This window comes from Pongo abelii, chromosome 7 (genome assembly GCF_028885655.2).
Source record: "Pongo abelii isolate AG06213 chromosome 7, NHGRI_mPonAbe1-v2.0_pri, whole genome shotgun sequence".
Lineage (NCBI taxonomy): Eukaryota > Metazoa > Chordata > Mammalia > Primates > Hominidae > Pongo > Pongo abelii.
Window position 1 is genome coordinate 150229041 of NC_071992.2, and position 12269 is coordinate 150241309.

General features: G+C 45.3%; 1 long non-coding RNA gene across 3 annotated transcripts in view; it reads left to right on the forward strand.

The window, feature by feature from the left end:
- Nucleotides 1-12269, forward strand: part of LOC129047557 (uncharacterized) — a 118780-nt gene that overhangs the window by 45337 nt on the left and 61174 nt on the right. The window lies entirely within an intron of this gene.

Consider the following 12269-nt stretch of genomic DNA (forward strand, 5'->3'; position numbering starts at 1 on the left):
CCACTTTTTGTTTGCTTTTTTTTCTCATTGAAATGAAATTGAATTCATCTGGGTAGTGCCCTCCTACCCTTAGTTACAATTTTGACCTTTAGAAGTATAATCAGCTGTGTACAAATTTTCAAATTAACAAATTAACCATTTATCTGGAAAGGTTTTACAGCCCAGAAGCTCCAGGTAAATGCTACACTCTTACTGGCACCCAGGCTGGAGTGCAGTGGCACAATCATAGCTCACTGCAGCCTTGAACTCCTGGGCTCAAGGGATCCTCCTGCCTCAGCATCCCGAGTAGCTAGGACTACAGGCATGTGTCACTATTCCTGGTTAAGTTTCTAATTTTTTGGTAGAGGTATATTTTCACTATTTTCATCCCACGTTGGTCTCAAACTCTTGGCCTCAAGCAATCCTCCTGCCTTGGCCTCCCAAAGTGCTGAGATTACAGGCATGAGCCAGTGTGCCTGGCCACGCAACCTTATTTTTTATGGAAGTGGGCACAGCACTCCCAGTAGCCTGCAGTCACCGCTGGGCAGTGGGGCACAAGCCAGGGGAAGTAATCCCATTCTCTGAGCACCATGCTGGGTGCTTCCCCACCATCAGCCTGAAAGGAGGGTGCTAATGGCTCTCCTCTCATAGATGAAGAATTTGAAGCTCATGTACAAGGGATGAAGGTCACCCCTGCTTAGCATGTGTTCTGGTGATGAGAAAGCCACCTCTTTGTAGAGAATCCCTCCCCCTTGGCCTCATCCTCAAGGCCATTGACTTCCAAGTAGCTGCCTGGTCCTATTGAGAGAAGGCTGTCCTTGGATTGCTAAGGGTCTTGGGATGGTGAGAGAAGTACACAACTTGGAAAAGGATCTATAGACACCTCCTGAAAATGAGCCAGAAACAGCCCTCCATGCAATCGGAGGAGGATGAATCCATCGTGGAAGAAGCTAGCTCAGTTTTCCTTCAGTTTCAGCTCCTGACAGTCCCTGCATTCAGTGCTGCAGTCTAGATTTACCCAGAGGCCTGTGGTTCTCCCTCACACCCAACTCTTTCTCCATCTCAGACTCTGCTCACACTGTTTCCTCTTCTTGGAAAGGCCTCCTGATATCCTTGGCTCTTTCTGGCTGGTGCCTCTTCACACTGTAGCAGATGCTGCTGGCGCCTGGTCTCAGCTCTCCCTGGCCACTTCCAGGTTCCCCTGCAGCAGCCGCATAGTGTCCAGCCTCCACCTCCTCATGCCTCTGCTCCTCTGCCCAAGGTTTTCATTTGGCAGAAGCCAGCTGATATGGTTTGGCTGTGTCCCCATCCAAATCTCATCTCGAATTGTGGCTCCCATAATTCCTACATGTTGTGGCAGGGGCCTGGTGGGAAGTAACCGAATCATGGGGACAGGTCTTTCCCTTGCTGTTCTGGTGATAGTGAATAAGTCTCATGAGATCTGAAGGTTCTATAAAGGGGAGTTCCCCTGCACAAGCTCTCTTGCCTGTCACCATGTAAGACATGACTTTGCTTCTCCTTCACCTTCTGCCATGATTGTGGGGCCTCCCCAGCCACGCGGAACTGTGAGTCCATTAAACCTCTTTTCTTGGTAAATTACCCAGTCTCAGGTATGTCTTTATTAGCAGTGTGAGAACAGACTAATACACCAGCTCAGCACTGTATAAGGCAGGTGGAAAATGCCAGAGATTTGGCACCCTCAGGGCAGTCCTCAGCCAGCGAGGGAAGAGAATATGTGTAGAAATGCCCTGGCTTCCTGGTCCCTGGAGGGGACAATGCTAAGATGCTTTCTACAAAATTGCCACCTGTCGCCTAGAGGGGTCACCTGCCCTTTAAGGCCCCTTTCTCGGCTTTTGTTCTTTCTGATTTACGTTCCCTCTCATTCACTTTTGCTTCCAGGGATCACCTCCCACGTAAGCTACCTGCACCAAGTCCTGGTCTCAGGGTCAGCTTGGGGTGAGGGGTGGGGGGCGGGGGGTGCAGGGAGAGAGTACTAAGACTATAATAAATAATAGCACGTTGTATATTTCAAAATTGCCAAAAGAGTGGATTGTAAATGTGTTCACCACAAAAACATAAGTATATGAAATGATGGATTTGTTAATTAGCACGATCCGATCATCCCACAGTATGAGTATATATCAAAACATACAATCATTATTTGTGAATTAAAAATAAAATTAAAAGAAGACACTCATTAAGGTCCACTGACACCTTATCTGGTGACCCCACCCCAGGTGAGAGCTGGTGAGGGTCTCCTCCTCAGAGGGCCCAGGAATCTGTGGTTTCCCCTGTCCCAGCACAGAGCAGGATGGAGTGCAATGGTCTCTTCACTTCTCTGTCTCCCCCTGTAGGCCATGGGTTCCTGGAGGGCAGGAGCTCTGTCTTGTGAGCTTTAGACTCCAGTGCCTAGCAGATAGGAGATTCTCAGTGTTTACTTTTCAACTCAGTAATTCACCATGTGGCTCAGTTTCTGCATTTATGAGCTCACCTATAGGGCCCCGGACCTTTCGAGTCTTCATGAGGACAGGATGTGGGGAAGGCCAGGTGTCACCTGGGGCTCCTGCCACCAGGCAAGGTCCTGATATAACTACGGTTATAGTTGTGGTGTGGGGCAAGGGCTCCCCAGCTCCAGATGAGCAGATTTGGGTCAATTTCTTAACATTTTTTAAGGGCTGTGATGTATCTTAGCTGTAAATGCTCTTTTCTGCGCCTGGGGCTTTTTCTTTTAGAAATGCTGCCTTGGAGGTCAGATTAAGAAGCATTTAAATGGAGCTTTTAATGATTGTTTTAAAACAATCCAGGTCATAGCATATAAACACACACACACTGATTCTGTGCTCTGTATCCTACGGCCTAGAACCAAGACTTGCTGAGTGAGTCCTCATCCTCCAGCTTAGAGGAAACAGGTGAGGATGTGGCCACCACAAAGCAAGAGGACAGGGTAGGGCAGAACACAACGGAGGGCACCCTGTCCCACTGCACTGCACTCCGGGGCTCCTGCAACCCATTCAAACATGAACAGCAAGTCGCTCAACAAGGGCTGGATTGGCCACTGTTCCCAGCTCCCACCCAAACATTCCTCTACAAGTATTTCCTCTCAGAGAAAAAATCAAAAACACCTGTAACTGGAGGAGGGGAAATGATTGTAGATTTCAGACTAAGCCAATTCAGACCCTACCATCTCCCCAGACTCTCCAATCTGGCAAAGCCCTTTGAGAGTATTTCTGTGAAACCCACTTTTCTTAATATTTATTGTCCCCAGATCTCCCCTTTGGAATACCATGAGACCTGCAGTTTCTTTCCTTGGGGAAAGGCAGGACACATGCACCCAGCAATCAGACATAACCTCAGGGATGCCTGGATCCCCTGAAACTTAGTGGGTCCTGAATGGAGCTACCTCCAGAAGACAAGTGCAGACCAAGGCTCTGGGAAGGAAGGGGCCTGGCCACTCACACATCTAAGTCAGCGGGAGGCTTAGATACAAAGCCAGGAAGCCTGGTGCCTATCTCATCAGAGAGGGAAAGATCAGGTAATTCACCAACAACACAACCATTGATATTTAATGTTGTGTCCAGGTTCAGGGCCAATTGTATATATATTTTTTGAGACAGGGCCTTGCTATGTTGCCCAGGCTGGAGTGCAGTGGTGCAATCACAGCTCGCTGCAGCCTTGACGTCCCAGACTCAAATGATCCTCCCACCTCAACCCTTCCAAGTAGCTGGAACTATGGGTGTGCACCACCATGCCTGGCTAATTTTTGTATTTTTTTGTATTGTTATTATTTTTTTTTTTGTGGAGACAGGGTTTAACTATGTTACCCAGTCTAGCCTCAAACTCCTGAGCTCAAGCAATCAGCCAGTCTCGGCCCCACAAAGTGCTGGGATTACAGACGTGAGCCACCAGGCCCAGCTGCATTTTTAAAATAGTCTTTTTTTTTTTTTTTGAGGTGTAATTTATTTACAGTGAAATTTAGCTATTTAACATGTACAATTCAATGATTTTATAGTGTAGAATTGTGTTCACTAAAACAGTGATAGTGATAGTGACTGTCACTAAAAATTTAGTGTAGATTTTTTATAGAATTGAAGAAAAACTTCATGCCCACTAACTGTCACTCCCCATTCTTACCTCTACCCTAGGTAAACACTAATTTACTTTCTCTCTGTAGATTTGCCTTTTATGAACATTTCATAGCAAAGAAATCACACAATATGTGTTATTTTGTGCTTGGCTTCTTCCACTTAGCATCAGGTTTTTGAGGTTTATCCATGTTTTAGGGCACAGTAGTACTTTGTTCCTTTTTTATTGCTGAGTTATAGACCCAGGGCCAATTGTTTAAAGTGGTAGCATGTGTGTGTGTGTGTGTGCGTGTGTGTGTGCATATGAGCATGTGTGTGCATGTGAGTGTGTGCATGTAGAAGAGACACGAGGAGTTGAGGTCCTGTGGGGAGGACTGGCTGGGTTTCTGTATCACAAGCTGTTTTAGTGTCTATCTATTTTTAATGGTGGGATGACCCATATGCAGGGGCTCCAAGTTAGCTGGAGAGGACAGGGCTAGTATCCGGTGGTTCTTCCTACTTTAGAGGCAAGGGTTGGCTAAGACAGTCTGCCTTTTTCCTCCTTACCGAGTCCTTGGCACATTTCTTCTGAAAACAATAGGGATTTTTGATTGTTTAATGTATCAGTCCATTCTCACATTGCTATGAAGAATTACCTGACACTGGGTAATTTATAAAGAAAAGAGGTTTAATTGACTCACAGTTCTGCAGGCTGTACAGGAAACATGGCTAGGGAGGCCTCAATAAACTTACAAATATGTTGGAAGGTGAAGGGGGCACAGGTACATCTTACATGGCCAGCGCAGGAGGAAGAGGGCAAAGGGGGAGGTGCTATACATTTGTAAACAAGCAGATCTTGTGAGAACTCACTGTCACAAGAACAGCAAGGGGGAAGTCCACCCCCATGATCCAATCACCTACCACCAGGCCCCTTCTCCAACACTGAGGATTATAATTCAACATGAGATTTGGGCAGGGACACAAATCCAAACCATATCATTCAAGCTGTAGGACTGTGGGATTTTCTCCCCCACAGAGCTGTACTTCTTTTGTGCTTGACTCATCTGAATTCAAAATCTTGAATATCTTTATTCTCATCCCAGACTCAAGGAAAGAGATCCTCATGATACTGTTCGCTTTGATGTAGGGTCTGGGGTGGAGTTGATGGGGTGATTGGCTGGGCTATTGGTAGTGGGTGATTGATGGGGCAATTGGCAAGTCCAGGTATCCCATAGGCAGCCTTGCGGGGATGTATGTGTTTTATGTGTTATCCTTCCTGACCCAGGTTCAGCCTGAACCTTGGCTGAGAGCAAGGCAGAGTTGGAGCACAAGGCAGTGCCCAGGAGGACGCTGAAAGGCTGGAGCCCATCCCAAAGACAGTCTGTGGGGAGCCCAGAGAGCACCATGTTCCAGGGTCCTCCCAAACAGTCTTCAGATTACCAAGGACTGTTACGTGGGAGAAAGTATCTGCACTCCATGAGCCTCCAGCACGCTGGACAAAAACCAGTGTTCCTGAGTCATAGCTTGTGGACAACAGGAGGGGGCTGTGGCATCATGAGCCACTGGAAAAGGGACTCGGGTCTGGCTAGTGTGCCAGTCCCGACAGGTGATTCAGATCCCAATTAGGAATTTAAGTATAATCCTGGCCATGTCAACTGGGAAGCCTTGGCTTAGGCTGGGAAGGAGGGGGCTGCTATTCACGCCTTAGGCTCACTTCTGCTATGTAGACATCAGGCTGAGGGCATGGAGACACTAGGGTTCTCCCTGTCCTTGGTAGCAACTGACTTAAGAAATGGGCATGGCTGACCCTTCTTGGGCAGGGCTCCTGGGTCTACCATTGGGTGAGCTGAAGGAAGTTAGGGTTAATTTCTTTTTTGTCACTCTAAGTATCTTCCCATTTCCCTAAGCTCTGGGCTTTGGGGTTAAACTACTGGGGTTAAGTAATAAGAAAGGAGTAAATTCATGAGTCATTCTCATGTCTTTCTGATGTCCTCAGCTCTATTAGTCCCCAGTAAGTCCTTAATATTCGCAGCATTATTGAGGCAGTTTAATGGCTCCTATATTTAAGAGGTACAGTGAACTTGCCTTACAATCATTCTTATAAGATCCTTTATGAATAGCAACAATGTTCACATTACGATTTTACATTCTGCTTTAATAAGGATGGAATTGCCATGGGCGATTCTGAATGAGCTGGTCTTGGCTTCTAATTGCTGTAGGTCTTCTGGCAGCATCATGCTCTATTTCCTGGCTCTTCACTAGATTAAATTAACTTTCCTCACAGTTCAGCCCTTAACCCTTCTTTGGGCTAGCAATCTGGAGAGACAGATCAAAAGATTACAGAATTTTTGGCACTCAAGGGCCCCCCTGACCCCAACAAACTGCAGAAATCTTCAAAATGGCAGAACAGACCTATGGATGGTCCAATTTCAACTTGAATCGATGAAGGATAGGTCCCCTGTTTTAGCCCCAGATGGCTCCTTTGCTGAGTAGCTCCAGAGAACTCCCCTTAACATTGAGCAGAGTGGACCAGAGAAAAGTGGTTTTGGAGACAAACAGATCTGTGGTGAGTCTGACTATATCTATAACATTAAGCAGATTATTTCATTTCTCTGTGTTTCAGCTTTACCATTGATAAAATGCACATAATGATGTTGATCCCAAGTTGTATGCAGACTTAGCTGTGATAATAGATGGCAATGCTGAGCATGGAACAGGTGCTCAACAAGCTATAATTATATTTGTGAGTAATAGTAATGCCCTGGCAGGTACTAAAGACAGACTGCTTCAAGATCTATTCCAAACCACTTCAAACTCGCCTTTACAAGAAAGGCTAGAAAGCTCAAACTAAAACAAAATTAAAGAAAGCTGAGATTCCCTGTTCTCTCCTGCATCCAGAGTTCTGTGAGTGTCTCAGCTTCTGCCAGAGATTGGAGCAGCAGTGAGAAAGTGGAGGTGATAGCCTGGATGGGATAACTGGATCTTTCTGGTGGGGGTGGTATCTGCATTTCCTGGAGTAGTCCCTGTAGAGTTCCTAGCATCTGGTTCCCAAGCACCACAGAAGCTCAGTGGAGCCCCAGTCTGGGATTCTCCACTGGAGTCTGAGTTATGGTTAAGCGTCTCTCCTGCCTACATTGTTCGTGGGCATGTAGAATCTAAGTCTGATTTCCTAACTCTTCCAGAGATGCTGTGAGCTAAGTCTTTAATAAATTATTTATTGTCTAAATTAGCTTGAATCAATTCTTCTTTTTAAAATCTGTAGCCTAAAACCATGATCAATATAATTGCTTGTAACAATTCCTCCACTTCTAAGAGCTGTCTAAAATGCTTTTCTAAATTTTTTTTTTAATTTTTTGAGACAGAGTCTTTCTCTGTCACCCAGGCTGGAGTGCAGTGGCTCGATCTTGGCTCACTGCAACCTCTGCCTCCCAGGTTCAAGTGATTCTCCTGCCTCAGCCTCCAGAGTAGCTGGGATCACAGGTGCCTGCCACCATGCCCAGCTAATTTTTGTATTTTTAGTAGAGACGGGGTTTCGCCATGTTGGCCAGGCTAGTCTCAAACACTTGACCTCAGGTGATCCACCCATTGCCCTCCCAAAGAGTTGGGATTACAGGCGTGAGCCACCACACCTGGCCTAAAATGCTATTTGGAGCAGCACAGAGCACACCTTTGTGAAGACAGCCAGCAATGAAAAGATCTCAACAGCTCATTAATCTGGGCACTTTATTTTACAGAGAGGAAAACTGAGGGCCAGTAGTGAACAGTAACTCTCCCGGAGCTCAGTGTCTAGAGTATTGGGCATTTGCTCCCACTGTGCCGGGCTGTGTACTCAGTCCTATATTTGTCATCTCATGTAATTCTTTCTAGAGTCCTGAGGTGTAGACTTTATCATCTTTTTACAGGAAGGAAGTAAGGCTCAGAAAGCGTATGTAACTTTCCCAAGAAGTCAAACAGACATTATCAAGCAGAGCTGGAACTTTGGCATGAAAGTAATGCCAAAGCCCATACTTTTAACCTGAACGTGTGTCTGCCTTTGATGACATGGATTTTCATATTACCCCTTCATAATCCTAACTAACTTGAAGTGATTTTAAGGTGATTAGAAAGGGAATGTAAAATGGCATTGGTGCCTCTTCTGCACCCAGTGGTGCTGGCTGGGTGTTGAAACAAAGGCAATGTTGTGAAAATGTTAATTCTCTGAGACTAGATGAAGGCTTCATTGTCAAGGACAAATGTAAGTTCACTATAAGCACAGAGAATGGCTACCTTCATGGAACAAATAGTATCTTCTACGCATGTAGAGAAAGGACTCCTGCCATTCCTTCCCACCCTTTCACCTTCTTCCCACCATCCAACCAACTCCCTTATATAGGAGGACAGTTGCTAATATAATGGATCTGGTCTTGTGACTTGGATTGGACCACCTTTTACCAGTACCTGGACAGGGACTTTCTGTTCAGGGGCCTTGGTGAGATCTTTGTCTCTCTATCTCTCTCTTTCCTTCATCTCTCTGATTGCAACAGTACAGGTCATGAATTCATGAGAAAAGACAGGGGTGCCGAACACCATTCATGTTTGGAGAACTACAAGTAGATTCAGATGACTGAGAATGTGGTGTATTATAGAAGGAGATGGCCAGAAGGTGGAGCAGATCATACGGGGCTCTGAGTAGCTTTAAGGCACCCAGGTGCCTGTTCAATCCCTGCTACCCAGCTAAACCCCATATGTAACTAAAACTACATGGAAGTCCTACTTCAACTTCTCCTCACATTGCCCTAGCTTCTCTCTACCTTCCTTCCTCCCTAGTCTCTGATTCCCTTTTGATGCCTTTTCCCTTCAAATATACTTAGCATGGTGATTTTAATGGGCTTTCACTCAGACCCACCTATCAAAGGTAGATGAACCCTGTAGACCTATATCCTACTCCCATTCCAGAATGTCACACAAACAAAACACCTGCTTTAACCAGAGTCCATGCCTGTGGCTTTCCTATCATGATAACTTTTGATGGTCTGAGCACCCAGTGAGTTAGTAGTCATCAGCCGCTTTAATATGTGAGGGAGGCCCAGAGAGACTTGGCAAAACGGCCAGGGTTGCTCAAAGTCTTAGTAGCAGAGCCCAAAATCTTGACAGTTGTGACCCTAATGCTGGTGCTCCTACTGGGCTGGGGGTTTATTTTATCTTCCTCATCCTTGGCCTTAGCCAAATGCTCCTGAAATCTATGGCAATGTCCTGCTGAACTTGGCCCCACAGAATAAGCCAGGCCTAGTCCTGGGCTTGGTTATTTTTCCTCTTGTGGCCCTGAGCCCCCTCATGTTGCTGGAGAGCTCTAAAGAACAGCATGAAAAACCGAGGTTGCTGTTAGTGGGTGGGAATTTAATGGGTTTGGCTGGTTGGTAGATGATAGCAGAAGCCTTGCTGGAGGACCTTGCTTCTGCTTTCCTTAGTTTCCTTACATGTACAGTAAGGAAGCTGGGCACACAGCCTGGCTTAGCTCTCATTGTTCATGGGTCTTTAGTTCAAGAAATGGAAGGCCAAAAAAAAAAAAGGAAAAAGAAGTCCTGCAGGAAGGCCAGTTCTGCTTTCCTGGGTCCACCCCTGAGCTTCAGCCATGCGGTTTCTGAGCTGATGAGGGCCAGAGGCCAACATGAATCTATGTGTCATCTCATGGGAAACTAAGATGGGTTGGTGGAGGTGGCACAGACAGTATGTTGAAAGAATTCTGAGGCTACCCTTGAGCTTAGCAGAGAAAGAATTCTTGACATGATTCATATTGCCTACCATGAGGGCAGGATTTGGAGGTGGTGGCAGGCATGCCACAAGCAGCCAGCTCTAGCCAGTGGTAGAATCAGCTCATCAGCTGTGGAGGAAAGAATGACTTTATTCCCACTGGCCTTGAATCAGTTTTTCCAGAAGTGAGCTCTAAGTCTCCTTTCATCCTCAAACCATATTTCATGGACAGATATCATGATTCTTATTCTATATACAAGTAAATCAATGCTCAAAGAGGTTGGGCAACTTGCCCAAGGCCACTCAGCTAGGACATGATGTATCTAGGATTCAAATCCAGATCTGTCTAATTCCAGTCTGTTTTATTTCCATGCATTGGTACATTCTGCTCCTTATGTTTCCTCTCTGGCAAGGGCTGAATTAAAGTTTTATAAGTATGCATGTATTTTTTCAAAAGATTATCAACAAATGAAAAGTTGAAATAATCTTTAAAAAAGATTTCTCAGCTCAAGACGAAAAATCCTGATTTGAAAAATTAAAGTCATAGAACAGTTGCAGAGGCAGTCATTAGGTCCTTCAAAATCTCCTAAACTTGAGAGGGAACAGCTAGTGAGAGCTAATAGAGATGCTTGCAAAGGTGACCTCAGGCCTTTCCAGAGATTAGCCCAAAGCAGATAAGGATAAAATACTTTCACTAAGGCAATTAGAGCTAGCATGAGAGGAATGTTCCCGGGAGACATCACTTCTGGGACACTTTAGCTATAAGCCCCAGGCGTTTGACAGCCACAGTACCTTAAAGCAGAGAAAGAGTTAGGTCTATTTCTAACTGCAAAAGCAGGAAAACCCTCCACTGGGTTCAGCAAAGAGTTCATCCGTGAGTGGTCTATTCTGATACGGATGTAATTTTTTTTGTATTCCTTCTCAATGTCTGATTTATCCAGCGGCATATCACATGACTAAACACAAAGCAAGTAGAGATGAGAGTTACCAAGTGATGCCCAAAGGTTTATAGACTTGAGGCCATTCTCTGAAATCATAGAACTCTTTAGGATCTATTATATTGATATCTGTTTTTAGATACAATCTGGGCATGGTAGGTGATAGACATGAGAGATGGGGGCTAGACGATGGGGGCCCTTGAGTGGTGTGTTAAGATAATTGGACTTTATCTTATGGGCACTCTCTTCAAACAGTTTGAATGGGGGAGATTGATATCATCAGACTGGCATTGCAAATGGCCAAACCAGTGAAGTGTGGAATGTGGACAGAGGGAAACCAGGCTGGAGGAAGGGAGATAGTCAAAAAGTAGGTGGAAAAGTGTCTGGTTTCCCATTTTACTGTTTCCATGAGGGAAGAAATTACACTTGATTTACCTATTTGTATATCCCTAGAGCTAAAGATAGTGTCTGCCACCTAGCAGGCTGTATTAGTCAGCTTGCACACTCCTATAAAGAACTATATGAGCCTGGGTAATTTATAAAGAAAAGAGGTTTAATTGACTCACAGTTTCACATGGCTAGGGAGGCCTCAGGAAACTTATAATCATGACGGAAGGCACAGGGGAAGCAAGCCATGTCTTACATGGTGGTAGGAAAGAGAAGTAGACTTTTAAACCATCAGAGCTCATGAGAATTCACCCACTATCACAAGAACAGCATGGGGGAAACCACCCCTATAATCTAATCACCTCCCACCAGGTCTCTCCCTAGACACATGGGGATTACAATTTGAGATGAGATTTGAGTGGGGATACAGAGCTAAACCAAGACACAGGCCCAAAATAAGTATTTGTTAAATGATTGAATGATGTGATTTCAGTAATCCTATTGGGAAAAGAGAGTAAAGTCTTAACCAAATTCTTAATAAAGTGAACTGAGAGGAGAGGATGGATTTGAGAAACAGGGGATAAAGTTGGGAGACTTTGGTAATGGATATAAGTGGGATGTGGGGGCAAAAAGAGTGTTAGATGCCTGCAGTTTTCTGGCTTGGGGACTTGGGGACACTCACTGAGTGTGATGGAAACAGATTTGGGGAGATGGTGGGTCAGGGTGAGGTTGGGATGCCCTTGAAACATGCATGGGGGCATATTCTCATATCACTGAGCAGCCAACTTTCTCCTCTGCACTGTCCCTTTAGAATGCACTGTTCTTTTCAAACCAGAATCCCTTCCTTCCCTTTCATACAGTTAACTCTCCTGCGCTTTGGACCCAGCTCTACCTCACTTCTCCACTGAAGACTTTCCTAGACCCAGCTAGGCCAGTCAGATTCCCAGGCTCTAGTAGACTGCCTCCTTCTCTTCTAGCTGTAGATCTCAATTGGCAATGGGCCCCTTATGTGTGGTTCATGGATTAATATCTATCTCTCCTTTTAGAGAGGGTTAGCTCGTACCAGGAGCACGTCTCTTTGGTAGTCACCACTGACTCCTAGTAATAAACACCATGCCTGACACATGGTAAGGGCTGAAAAAAATATTTGTTGAATAAACGATCAAGTGAATGA